We start from the raw sequence: 14,207 nt of genomic DNA, 5'->3' as shown, positions 1-14,207 counted from the left end.
ACTGTGACACCATTAAACTTATTTTCTTTATAAATTACCCAGTTTCAGACAGTTCTTTATAGCAGTGTGAAAATGGACTAATACAGATACCATGTTGTACATCAGATCTCCAGTACTTTTCATCTTGCCTAACTGAAATTTTACATCCATTGAACAGCTACTCTCCATTTCCCCCTTCTCCAGCCCTGGCAACCATCATTCTATTCTCTGCTTCTATGAGTTTGATTATTTTAGATGCCTCATAGGCATGGAATCATGCAGTATTCAACATTCTGTGTGCATTGTAATGTTGGTGGCACTATTTCCCAGGTCACATGCCTTATCTTTGCTTCACTCTCTTGTTTTGATGGAGCACATGCTGTAGTGGTGTCACGAGGAATAAAATATGGTAGATAATTTTTTTTTTTTTTTTTTGAGACAGAGTCTCGCTCTGTCGCCCAGGCTGGAGTGCAGTGCCGCAATCTTGGCTCACTGCAAGTTCCACCTCCTGGGTTTACACCATTCTCTTGCCTCAGCCTCCCGAGTAGTTGGGACTACAGGCGACCGCCACCTCGCCTGGCTAGTTTTTTTGTATTTTTTAGTAGAGACAGGGTTTCACTGTGTTAGCCAGGATGGTCTCGATCTCCTGACCTCGTGATCCACCCGTCTCGGCCTCCCAAAGTGCTGGGATTACAGGATTGAGCCACCGCGCCCGGCCAATTTTTAAAGAAGTTTTGTATGTCTAGAAATGGCTTTGTTCTGTCAACACATTTAATTGATAACTTAGTTGGGTATAATTATCTGGAAAGGACACATTTTCCCTTAAAATTTAAAGGCATTGCACAATTTTCCTTTGGTTCTAAGATTTCTGTTTACAATTCGGATGCCAATATAATTATTGGCCTTTTATATGAAAACTCTGTTTCTTCTTTGCAAACTTGGGGGATCTTTCCTCTTTCCTATTGTTTTGAAATTACATCTTCTTCCAGCTTGGGATTCTGCTCAGTCTGTCACTAACTCATTCAGTTACTTTCCATTTTTCAAAATGCTGTTACTCTTAGCTCCTCTTTCTTTTCCTTTTTCTTGAATCTTTATACCTTAAAACAAATTAATAGGTAGACAGACAAACAATAACAAAAACTTTGTAGTGTCTAATGGCATTTAAGTAGATTTTGGGAAAGAGAGAGCTGAGGTTAGGTGAGTGTGTTCAACCTGATATCTTAAGCAGGGCTTTAATTAGACTTTTTGTTAAAGGAAAAATGTTACCTTTGTATCTTTTTAAATTTTTTTTAAAAAAATTGTGAGTACATAGTAGGTGTATATATTTGGGGTACATGAGATGTTTTGATATTGGCATGCAATGTGAAATAAGCACATTATGGAGAATGAGGTATCCATCCCCTTGAGGATTTATCCTTTGAGTTACAAACAATTCAATTACATTCTTTATTTTTAAATGTGCAATTAAATTATTATTGACTATAGTCACCTATTGTGCTATCACAAAGTAGGTCTTATTTACTCTTTATTTTGTGTATACATTAACCATCCCCACCTCTCTCCCACCAACTCCCAATTACTCTTCCTAGCCTCTGGTAACCATCCTACTTTCTATGTCCATGAGTTTAATTGATTTGATTTTTAGGTCCCACAAGTAAGTGAGAACATGTGATGTTTGTCTTTCTGTGCCTGGCTTATTTCACTTAACATATTGATCTCCAGTTTGATCCATGTTCCATTTATTCTTTTTTATGGCTGAATAGTGCTCAATTATGTTGTGTGCCATATTTTTTTATCCATTCATCTGTTGATGGACACCTGAGTTGCTTACAAATCTTAGCTATGGTCAACAGTGCTGCAATAAACATAGAAGTGAAGTTATCTCTTCAATATACTGATTTCCTTTCTTTTGGGTATATCCCAGTAGTGGGATTGCTGGATCATGTGGTAGCTCAATTTTTAGTTTTCTGAAGAATCTCCAAACTGTTCTCTATAGTGGTTGTGCTAATTTGCATTCTCACCAACAGAAAGAGTTACCTTTTCTCCACATTCTCATTAGCATTTGTTTTTGTCTGTCTTTTGGATATAAGCCATTATAACTGGGATGAGGTGATATGTCATTTTGGTTTTGATTTGCATTTCTCTGATGATCAATGATGTTGAGTACCTTTCATACACCTGTTTGCCATTTGTATGTCTTTTTTTAGAAATGTTTACTCAAATCTTTTGCCCATTTTTTTTTTCATTATAAAGATCTTTCACTTCTTTGGTCAAGTTAATTCCTAGGTATTTAGTTTTATGTGTGACTATTGTAAATGGGATTACTTTTTGATTTCCTTTTCATATTTTTCATTGTTGATATGTAGAAATGCTATTGATTTTTGTATGTTGATTTTGTATCCTGCAACTTTACTGAATTTGTTTATCAGTTCCCATCGTTTTCTTGTGAAGTCTTTAGGTCTTTCTAAATATAAGATCATATTATCTGCAAACAAGGATAAATTGACTTCTTTCTTTCCAATTTGGATACCCTTTGTATCTTTCTCTTATCTAATTGCTCTAACCAGAACTTCCAGTACTATGTTAAATAACAGTGTTGACAGTGAATATCCTTGTTGTGTTCCAGATCTTAGAGGGAAGGCTTTCAGTTTTTCCCTATACAGTATGATACTAGCTGTGGGTCAGTTGTAAATAGCTTTTATTGTGTTGAGGTATGTTCCTTCTCTCTGTAGTTTTTTGAGGGTTTTCTTCATGAAGGGACATTGAATTTTATCAAATACTTTTTCAGCATCAATTGAAATGATCATATTATTTTTATCCTTCATTCTGTTGATGTGATGTATCACATTGATTAATTTGCATTTATTGAACCATCCTTGCATTCCAGGGATAAATTCTATTCGGTCATGACAAATGATCTTTGATATGTATTGTTGAATTTGATTTGCTAGCACTTTGTTGAGAATTTTTCCATCAGTGAGAATGATCCATGTGCTGAGGAAAAGAATGTGTATTCTGCAGCTCTTGGATGCAATGCTCTGTAAATATCTATTGGATCCATTTGATTGATACTGAAGATTAAGTCTGATGTTTCTGTGTTGATTTTCTGTCTAGAAGATCTATCTAATGCTGAAAATGGGGTGTTGAAGTGCATACCCTATTCTATTATTGTGTCATGACCTCTCTCTCTTTTTAGCTCTAATAATATTGCCTTTATATATCTGGGTGTTGGTGTATGTATATTTAAATTTGTAATATCTTCTTGCTGAATTGACTCCTTTATCATTATACAGTTAGTTTCTTTGTCTCTTCTTATAGTTTTGGTCTTGAAATCTATTTTGTCTGAGTATAGCAACTCCTGCTCTTTTTTGGTTTCCATTGGCATGAAATATCTTTTTCCATTCCTTTCTTTTCAGTCTATATGTGTCTTTGTAGGTTAAGTGTGTTTCTTGTAGGCAACAAATCAATGGGTCTTGTTTTTTCATCCTTTCAGTCAGTCCCTGCCTTTTAATTGGCAACTTTACTCCATTTACAGTCAATGTTGTCACTGAGAAGTAAAGACTTATTCCTACCATTTTTATTTACTTTCTGGTTGTTTTATGATCTTCTCTTCCTTCTCTCTTTCCTTCCTGTCCTCCTCTAGTAAATTTGATGGTGACATGATTTAGCTTTTTTGCTTTTTATTTCTTGTGTACCCATTGTATGTTTTTTGGTTTGAGATTACCATGAGGCTTGCAAATACTATCTTAAAACCCACTATTTTAACCTGATAACGACCTAACACTATAGGCATAAACAAAGAAGGAAACAAGCAAAAATGAAAACTATATGCCTTAACTTCATTGCCCCACTTTAAACTTTTTCTAGGTCTGATTATCTCTTATTGTATTGACTATGTCTTGGAAAGTTATAGTTATCATTTTTGATCAGTTCATTGTTTAGTTTATTTTTAGCATAAGAGTAGTTTACACACCACAGTATTACTAGTGAGTTTTGTAACTTCAGGTGATTATTTGCTCATCAATGTCATTTTCTTTCTGACTGAAGTGCTCCCATTAGCATTTCTTGTAGGACAGGTCTGGTATTGATGAAATCCCTTAGCTTTTGTTTGTCTGGGAAAGTCTGTTTCTCCTTCAGGTTTGAAGGATATTTTCACCAGATATACTATTCTAGGGTAAAAAAAAAATTTTTTCCTCCAGCACTTTAAATATGTCATGCCAGTCTCTCCTGGCCTGTAAGGTTTTCACTGAAAAGTCTGCTGACAGACATAGTGGAGCTCCATTGTATGCTATTTATTTATTTTCTCTTGCTGCTTTTAGAATCCTTTATTTATTCTTGACCTTTGGAAGTTTGATTATTAAATACTAGAGGTAGTCTTCTTTTGGTTAAATCTGCTTGGTGTTCTGTAACCTTCTTACACTTGGATATGGATATCTTTCTCTAGATTGGGGAAGTTCTCTGTTATTGTCCCTTTGAATAAACTTGCTACCCCTATTTCTTTCTCTATCTTCTCTTTAAGGTCAATAACTCTTAGATTTGTCGTTTTCAGGCTATTTTCTAGATCCTGTAGATGTGTTTGTTGTTTCTATTCTTTTTCCTTTTGTCTGCTTTGACTGTGTATTTTCAAATAGTCTACCTTCAAGCTCACTAATTCTCTCTTCTGCTTGATCAACTCTGCTGTTAAAGGACTCTGATGCATTCTTCAGTATGCCAATTACATTTTTCAGCTCCAGAATTTCTGCTTGATTCTTTTTCATTATTTCAATGTCTTTGTTAAATTTATTGGATACAATTCTGAATTCCTTTTCTGTGTTATATTGAATTTCTTTGAGTTTCCTCAACAGAGCTATTTTGAATTATCTGTCTGAAAGGTCACACACCTCTGTTCTCCAGGATTGGTCCTTGGTGTCTTGTTTAGTTCAATTGGTGATGCCATGGTTTCCTGGATGATATTGGTGCCAGTAGATGTTCTTTAATGTCCAGGCATTGAAGGGTTAGATATTTATTGTAGTCTTCACTGTCTGGGCTTATTTGTAGCCATCCTTCTTGGGAAGGCTCTTCAGACATTTAAAAGGACTTCTATGTTGTCATCTAAGCTATATCTGCTTCAGGGGACACCCCAAGCCCAGTAACACTGTGGTTCTTGCAGACTTGTAGAGATACCACCTTGATTCTTAGACAAGATCTGGGAGAATTCTCTGGGTTACCAGGCAGAAACCCTTGTTCCCTTCCCTTACTTTCTCCCAATCATAGAGAATCTCTCTCTCTCTCTCTCTCTTTCTCTCTCTCTCTCTGTTCTGAACCACCTAAAGCTGAGGGTACAGTGACACAAGCATCCCTGTGGCCACCACAACTATGACTGCACTGGGTCAGACCTGAAATCAGCCCAGTGCTGGGTCTCACCCAAGGCCTGCTGTAACAACTTCCTAGCTACTGCCAATGCCCACTCAAGGCCCTGGAGCTCTACAATCAGCAGATATCAGCAGATGGCAAAGCCAGCCAGGCCTGTGTCTTTCCCTTCAGGGTGGTAAGGTCCCCTAAACCCCAGGTGGGTCCAGAAGTGCCATCTGGGAATCAGGGACTAGAGTCAAAAAACTTAGAAGTCTACCTGGTGTTGGCACTCAAACCACACAACAGTCCTTCTCACTCTTCCTTCCCCCTTCCAAAAGCAGAAGACCCTCACCCATAACCACTCCCACCCGAGGCCATGAAGAGTACTGCCAGACTACTGCCAATGTTCTCTTAAGGCCCAAGGTCTCTAAAGTCAGCTTGTCATTAATACTGTCTGGCCTTGGACTCACCCTTCAGGGCAGTGGGCTCAGTTCTGGCCCAGAGTTGATCCAGAAATGCTGTCCAAGGGTCAAGTTCTGGAATCAAGGACCCCAAGAGCCTGCTTGGTGCTCTACTCCCCTGTGGCCATGCTGGTACTTAAGGTGCAAGACAAAGTCCCCTTTACTTTTCCTTCTGCTTTTCTCAAGCAGGAGTTTTGCCCCATACCCGCCACTGCTGGTTATGTGCGGAATTTCATCTGAAGCTACCAAGTCTCAGATGTTCACCCAAGGCCCTTGACATAGTATCTGGGTATTGCTGCTGGCTATTCAGGGTCCAAAGGCTCTTCAGCTGGCAGGTGATAAATGCTTCCAGGACTAGGGGTCCTTTTCTTGAAGGCAGCAGATTCCCTTCTGGCCCAGGGTGTGTCTAGAAATGTCATCTGGGAGCTAGGGCCTGGAATGAGGGCCTCATGACTCTGATTGGTGCCCTATCCTGCTATAGCTGGGCTGATATCCTAGATGCAAGTCCTACTCAGTCTTAATTCTTCTCTTTTCGAGCAGAAGAAAAGGGTCTTTTTTGGAGCCACAAACTGTGCAGCTTGGGGTCTGATAAGGGATAATGTCAGCACTCCATTGGCTGCCCCAGCTGGTGTCTCTGTATGTCCAGTGGCCCCAAGACCACTGACTCTGGGCCTAGTTTGGTACTAGGACTCACCAAAGAGTTGAAGTCCTTATGGTTTATACAGCCTTTCAAGTTTACTTGGAGACACAGAGCATAGCCCTTCGTGGTGAGGTTTGCAAAAACCCAAGTTCAGATACCTGGGATCAGTAATTGCCCTCTGTCTAGGGCTAGGGCTGGTTTAAATGCTCCCTCCATGGACAAGTGTCACTGAGTTTGGTCCAGTTTTCCTTTCTGCTCTAACAGGACAGTACTGAGTTCAGTGCCTCACAATTGCTGTGTTCTCCATCCCTCAGTGCCCAGAGATGCTCTCTGCACCACGCCAAAACTGCCGGGGGAGGGGGAGGGTTTTTTTTATTTTCAGTCTCGTCAGTGCCTCTCAGTGATACGAAGTTACAACCATGTACTGTTAGTGCTCACCTGATTTTTGGTTCCTATGAAGGTGTTTTTTCTGTGTAGATCATTGTTTACTTGGTGTCCTTGTAGGAAGGGTGATGGGTAGAACTTTCTATTCTATCATCTTGCTCCACCCTCTCTAGCTGCTGTATCTTTGAAGTTAAACTACTGTATCTTTCTTCTCTTCCTCCATTCCCCTTTTGCCTCTTTTCCGCAAGCGTGAATTGGATAATTATACTATCCCAGACTTTACGTTTATAAAGTTGCGCCTTGGTGTCTTTGAGTCTACATAGCCTCAGCAAGGGTAAGAAATATCTCTGTTCTTCCCAAGTCCGATCTTTTGTACACCGTGCTAAGAGTTAACCAAACTGCTGCCACCATGTACTCAGAGTCATATTTCTGAATTAGAGGGAGCTGGTCACCTGTGAATTTCCTTAAGACTCAGACCTAGGATGCCCATCTCCAATGAGTGTGAAGAGCTCATGTTCTCTAGAGGAAATATAAATAGTAAAATAGACCCTTAAGCACACCAGTGAAAATTCCTATCCACAATCCTTTTTTTGGTAGGAATGACTATATGGTGAAAACAGAATCTCCTTAGCTGAAATTAATGAATAATGACTGCTGAGATGAGTAATAAATGAATCCTAATGAATCAGCTGCTTAACTCTTTACATCCTTTGGAATTAGACATGTTCTATACATGTCTAAAAACAATTGTTTAGCATTATGTGCTAAATTTTGTGAGCTCGTAGGCCATAATTCTTATGGACGTTAATTAGTTAGGAAAATGAGAAATAACATTGAAAGCTCCTAACTTCTTGTTCTGTGTATTGTAGGGACAAAATCACCTGCAGAAGAACCAGAAATTCCTGTTTGTTTTTCTTTTTGTTTGGCCATTATGCTTAATAGCCTTGTCACTTTGGGTAAGTTAGTTATCTCTGTAATATTTATTTTCCTTATTTATAATCTGGAGAAGATATGAATTTCTCCATAGGGTTGCTATAACTGAGTCAATATATATAAAGCTGTGAGCACACACCAGGTCCGTTTATGATAGGTCTTCAATCAATGGTAGTTTTCTTCTCTTGTGTATATATATTTGACCAAGTACATTATAAATTTATGTGTAATAAAATTCTCAGGCCATACTTTCTTTAAAGAATCCATAAAATAATCCAGTTTCATCTGTATTAACTGAATTATGCATTCAGATGGATTTTAATCTCTTCCTCACACTCAATCCTCAAATTAAGGCCAGTCAATTTAAGATGGCGCAACAGCTTCAGAATCAAGGAAGATTTCATAACTAGATTTAACTGCAGCAAAGAAAATTTGGGTCTGTAAATAAGAACTGACAGCAAAAGCAAAGATTAATCTTAATGGCACACATTAACAATATGCAATTTGAGATTGGCAGTGGAGAATTGTCCCTGAGAACTGGCATTAGGCAGTATGGGTCTTGACGTGGGAGTTCTCATGGGAAAGCTTTCGTTCAATACACCCTTTCCATCCCAAAGACACTAGCATACCCAGAGACACACACGATCAGGGAAAGTGGCCTATTTAGATCAAATCATCATGGGTATGGACTGTTTCCATTTAATATAATAGTCATTCAGCAGTAATGACTCCCTTAGAATAACTTAGAAGTGACAGGGAAATTGGATGGAACTTCAAGTAGTTGACTCTAGAAAAACAATGAAGCAGTGACTAGAAGTCTTAAATTAAACCTTAAAGTCTACAAGGACTTGAAGGGTTTGTGACCATCTAAAAAGTGACAACAGAAGAGAATCTGGTTTGGTTAGTGGAGACTTTGAACAGGCTTGTTTTACAGGACTGTTGTCTTGGGTCAGATTCCAGAGAATGATACCACTATGATCACCAGCTCCTCTTCATGACTATGGGGGGCAAGGAGCCAAAGAGGTGAGAAATTATGAGATGCCTACATGTTGCCTGCTTCAGGGCTGTTTACGCTAGGTTGACTTTCTTGACTAGGAAGCAAAACATAGGTTTTTGTGCCTCAATTGAGTAGATCCAATAACTACTATATCTGTCCTGCCTGACAAGAATAATATGAAAACTAAAGAAGTTATCAGAATGTCTCAGAAAAAAGGAATATACAAAAACATTATAGTTTTTATATTCTAAAGGATAAAATTGTTATCATTTTGTAAAAAGCTTATTTTATTAACTGTAATTTATTAACAGCTGGAAGGATAGAAGAACAACTTTAATAACTGGGAAAATGCATTTTCTTTTCTAAGAAATTATGTTTGTATTGTCTGAGAAATGCATTTTCTCAGTTATTGAAGTTGCTCCTTTATTCTTTTATTAAATGAGTAATAGATTTTTATTGTAGAAGAAATTATATTTTCTAATACTACATATTCTGTATTGGTATGTCTTTCCAGAAAATACAAATATGTACCAGTAGTTATTGAGTAATCAAGTATTTCCCAGAAGGGCATCATCTTGGGAATCGGTGTGAGGTGGGATGGTTGTTGGTGAGGAGGGAGGGTCAGATTACCTGTGAAGTTGTGACAAGGATTTGAGAAATCTACACATGTCCCAAGAACTACCTGTAAATTGAATCAATATTCCATATTGTACATATGCAGTAGATATTAGGAATAGCACATGAAAATTTCTTTCACTTTATAAAACTTTCCTCACATTTCAGAAGTTTAGTGGCTACCTCTCTGTTCTAAATTTTCAAATTTTCAGTAGATCTATCTACTGCCTCATCTGGTGTAGGCTGCTATGAACCAGAAAGAGGTGCTATGTACATGGAACTTCTCCCTGGGCCAAACACTAAACTCAGGCTCAGGGGTTCTGTAGTGTGCTCAAGGCCATGCAGCTAGTCAGAGATAGGGCCGGGTTTAAAACTCAGATTGGTCTAATTTTAAAGCCAAAATATTTTTACTTTACAATGGTGCCTTCCAATTGAGCAGATTGTCTGTTTTTGCATCATACTTTCAAAGATTCCGTTCCTAGGTGGAAGTGGCAAGAATATGTGTGTGTGGCGATGTGGAACTTTGATTTTTGTGTGTTGCTTTGAGCCTCAGTATTCAGCCATTTAATGTAATGAAAGAGAGAGAACTAAGTAGTACCCAATGCATAGTAGGAAAAGGAAATGACCCTAAGCCCCTGGGAGAGTGGACAGTACCATGCCTGGGGTGTGAGGAGGCCTAGCTTCTCATTGCAGCCCAGCTGCTGATTCGTGTGACCTTGGGGAAGTCCTATCCTACTCTGACCTCTGTTCTCCCATTTATAAAATGAAAATGTAAAATCAAGCCCCAGAAACACTGCAGATATATTTCTGGCTTTCTAATCCAACCAAGTGAAGTGGTCAAGCTATGGAACAAAATTAGACTTGATTCAAGCCCTCCTTGTTATCATCGGCTGTATTTCTGGAGCAAATAATTTAATCTAATTTTTTAACCAATTCATTATCTCCCAAAATCATATTGATGAAGAAATCACAACAAACATTGTTCTCTCGTTTACTTTGCCAAGAGGCATGTGATGCTGTAAACCCTGCTTCTGCAACTTTAGCATGTTGACTTCATTGTCAGAAAAGAACAATGGGAAAATTACAAAAACTTTCTTCATAAATGGAAAGTATTGCAAAATAGCCACAGGAGAAATCATGTTAAGTCAAATGGGTCCCAAGGACAGATTGTAGGTTTATATGTATCATTCACCACAGAAATATGCTCAATGAAACTTTCAAATAAAGTTAGTTGATAAATGAAAAGACTATATTTTATTAGCAAACTACCTTAGAAGTAGCTGTTAAACAAATTAAGATACAACAATAACACAAGAGTTTCTGGAACCCATTGGTACCTGACTGTAGTGCCCAGAAAGGGCTCTTAGCTTGTGGCCCTCAAAGAAGGAATAAATATTGAGGGACCTACCCTGGAGCAACTCCTGACTCCCATCCTACCTGACGGGTCAGAAAAAATCCCAGGGCTCTTCTAGCAGTGGACTGTCTAGGACCCAATATAGCTATCTTCATTTTGAATTGTAGAGAAAAAAGGGATTGTCGACGTTACTCTTTTGGAATTATCTGAGAGTTAAAAGGTTGCTTAGCACTAACAGAGAGGAGCATTTTCTTTTGAATCAGAGCACTTTATGGCTGGAAAATAACCCTGATGTTATGAAGTTTTGCAAACCATAGGAAAGGGATAGAGGCTTTAAGGGAGAGAATTTCTGACTTACACAATAAGGAAAAAAAAATCAGGGACAGGATGGCTGGTGGGTCGAAGCAGGGGCAAAAAGATGATGCATTTCATGTCACTATAAGTTCTTGGAGAAGAAAAAGAAAAACTCAAGTTTCCATTAGGAACTGAGAGCAAAGTTTCCATCAGGAACTGAGAGATCAAGAGGGAGCCAGAGATCACTACCACCAGAGAGCCAATCAGTAAGGAGCATAACAACGAAAACAACAATTTCCTTCAAAGGAGTTTGAACAACTCCTTTGCTCTTTTTAGGAACCCAACATTTCCTTGACACAGACAAAAAAACAGTCAGGAAGGTGGTCTTCATTTGAATCTTCCCATTGTGCATGCATACAAAGAAGACCTTCCATCTTATCAGTAAAATCCAAATTCTACGGAGTTCCTCAGTGTTATGAAACAACTGCCCTATGGCACTTTGAAAGGAGAGGGCAATAGGGCTTAAAATGACAACATATGAATGTGCAGCAGTGAGAACGAGGGCCACTCTGTCCAACCCCACAGCACACTGACAGAGAAAGTTGCCTGGATGTGTCAGGCAGTCTCCCTTCTAGTTCTGGAAAAGCCACCCTCTGTCAGAACACTCATTTGTCAGATGAGAGGTCGTTGGTATTATCTAGTCCATCCATCTTCAAGGGTTGCTAGGGTGATAAGGGGAGACGAATGGTGCCAGGCAACCCTAGGAATTTCCACTTTCAATGCTTGAGCCAAAGAATCAGTTTTGTCCAAGCATGGTAGGGGCTGAGAATTGCTATATTTGTGCAACAGTTTTCAAGGAAACAGAAAAAAGAAGAGGAGTTACATTTAATCTAAGAAAACTGGACCCAATGAGGCTGACCTGTAAGGAGGATGGATAGCCCTCCTACTAAGATCCCTCACACCTTTCCCTGCACTACTTCTGTCCTTCTTGGAAGCCTAGCCCTTTAAACATATTAAATAGTGATTCTTTGGCTACATCTCTGAGCTTCTTCAGGTCAGCCTGGCAGCTCTTTATCCCACATACAATCCAGGAAAATGGCTTTGACTGGTGTATTAGTCCGTTCCCACGCTGCTAATAAGGACATAGCTGAGACTGGGTAATTTATAAAGGAAGGAGGTTTAATTGACTCACAATTACACAGGGCTGGGAAGGCCTCAGGAAACTTAACAATCGTGGTGGAAGGAGAAGCAAACGTATCCTTCCTCACATGGTGGCAGCAAGGAGAAGTGCAGAGCAAAGAGGGGGAAAGCCCCTTATAAAACTGTCAGATCTTGTGAGAAGTCACTCACTATAATGAGAATAGGATGGAGGTAACTGCCCCTATGATTCAATTACCTCCCACCAGTCCCTCGCACACACATGGGGATTAATGGGAACTACAATTCAAGGTGAGATTTGGGTGGGGACACAGCCAAATCGTATCAACTGGTTTCTGGAGAACCAGGTTCTTGTTCAAGTGGCTTTGATTTTGCCCAACATCCACATTGTTATTTATTTTTCTCAACCATTCTTACCTGGTGACAGGCCTTGGTGAGTCTGCAAGTGACCAAAAAATAAAATCACATTCCGTTTTGAGAATGTGGGCTTGAGACAAAGACCAAGGTCTTTGGCAAACTCCTTCTGATGGACTCTATAGAAGCGAGGGTGAGGGAGTCTCCTTTCTCAGGTCATTAGTAGGCTTCATGTCCTTATCCATGCACTCAACATAGTCCACCCCAGGGAGGAAGGCTGTTGGAGAAATGGCCTGCCAGTGGGAGTTGTTTGGAGCCCCAATACCAGCATCTGTCTTCTTACTCAGATAGTAATATGGGAAACACCATTTGAGTAGTTGGTGAAGATGGCCCTGGTCCCCCTATGACGTGCTTCTCTAGATTTCAAGGCAAAGATTCATGAAGACCACGTGTCTTTTATGCAAGCCCTGTTCATCCAATTGTGATGTTCTAGGGTCTAAACTCCACTTGTATATCAATGTTGAAATCTCCAAAAATGGGAGAGAGCAAAAGTGTTTCAGGAGCTTTAGGACCCTTGGTTGGGGTTGTGCCATCCCTGGTAATTGTACATTTTACTGGGAGTGCATCTTTCCTCCAGCTACCATTGGCTTATCTATCATAACATCTAGCTTTTGTCAGGTTCAGGGCACCATAATTATAAAAGCCCATGGAGTGGACAAATGTGTGGGAAAAAAAACCCACATAGTAAGGACATATCATTTTGGTTTTCCAACCATCACTGGGAAGAGCTTTGCCATGGCTCTCAGTCCATCAGACAGATACAGGGCACCTGGCCCTGGGCCACTGCACATAAGCCCTTCTTAGCCTAGAGTGATGTATGCAGGGATGGTCTGACCCCACACACACTGCTGATCCCCAGTGGTCAACCCTGGTGGGAAGTAGAGCAGTGATACCCCTTTCCCCATTTAGCCTTTCTGAACCATAGTCCTCTCAAGTATAAACTGAGTGGAATAATAGCTTCTGGTGAAGCAGGTCCTTGCTGGGGTGTTGTGAGAATCAAATGAGATAACTGGTTTCATTTCCCAGCACAGTGTCTAACTAATTCCATTCTTTTTCTGCTTCTATTTTCCATTTCTGAATTAGAACCAATCCAGATTCACTCTGGAGTCAATCTCCAAAGCCAAAATCATCTAATCCAGTGGTCCCCAGCTATCTTGGCATTAAGAACTGGTTTCGTGGAAAACAATTTTTCCACGGATGAGGTGGTGGGGTGGGAGGATGGTTTTGGGATGATTCAAGCACATTACATTTATTGTGCACTTTATTTCTATTATTATGACATTGTAATATATAATCAAATAATTATACAATTCACTATAATGTAGAATCAGTGGGCGCCCTGAGTTTGTTTTCCTGCAACTAGATGGTCCCATCTGGGAGTGATGGGAGACAGTGACAGATCATCAGGCATTAGATTATCATAAGGAGTGTGCAATCTGGATCCCTTGCATGCACAGTTCACAGTAGGGTTTGCACTCCTATGAGAATCTAATGCCCTTGCTGATCTGACAGTAGACAGAGCTCAGGTCGTAATGTGAGTGATGGGGAGTGGCTGTAAAGTACAGATGAAAAGTAAAGCTCACCCACTACTCACCTCCTGCTGTGTGGCCTGGTTCCTAACAGGCCACAGACCAGTACCGATTCCTG

The sequence above is a fragment of the Papio anubis genome, chromosome 13, assembly GCF_008728515.1.
Source record: "Papio anubis isolate 15944 chromosome 13, Panubis1.0, whole genome shotgun sequence".
NCBI lineage: Eukaryota > Metazoa > Chordata > Mammalia > Primates > Cercopithecidae > Papio > Papio anubis.
Note: the sequence above shows the minus strand (reverse complement) of the source record.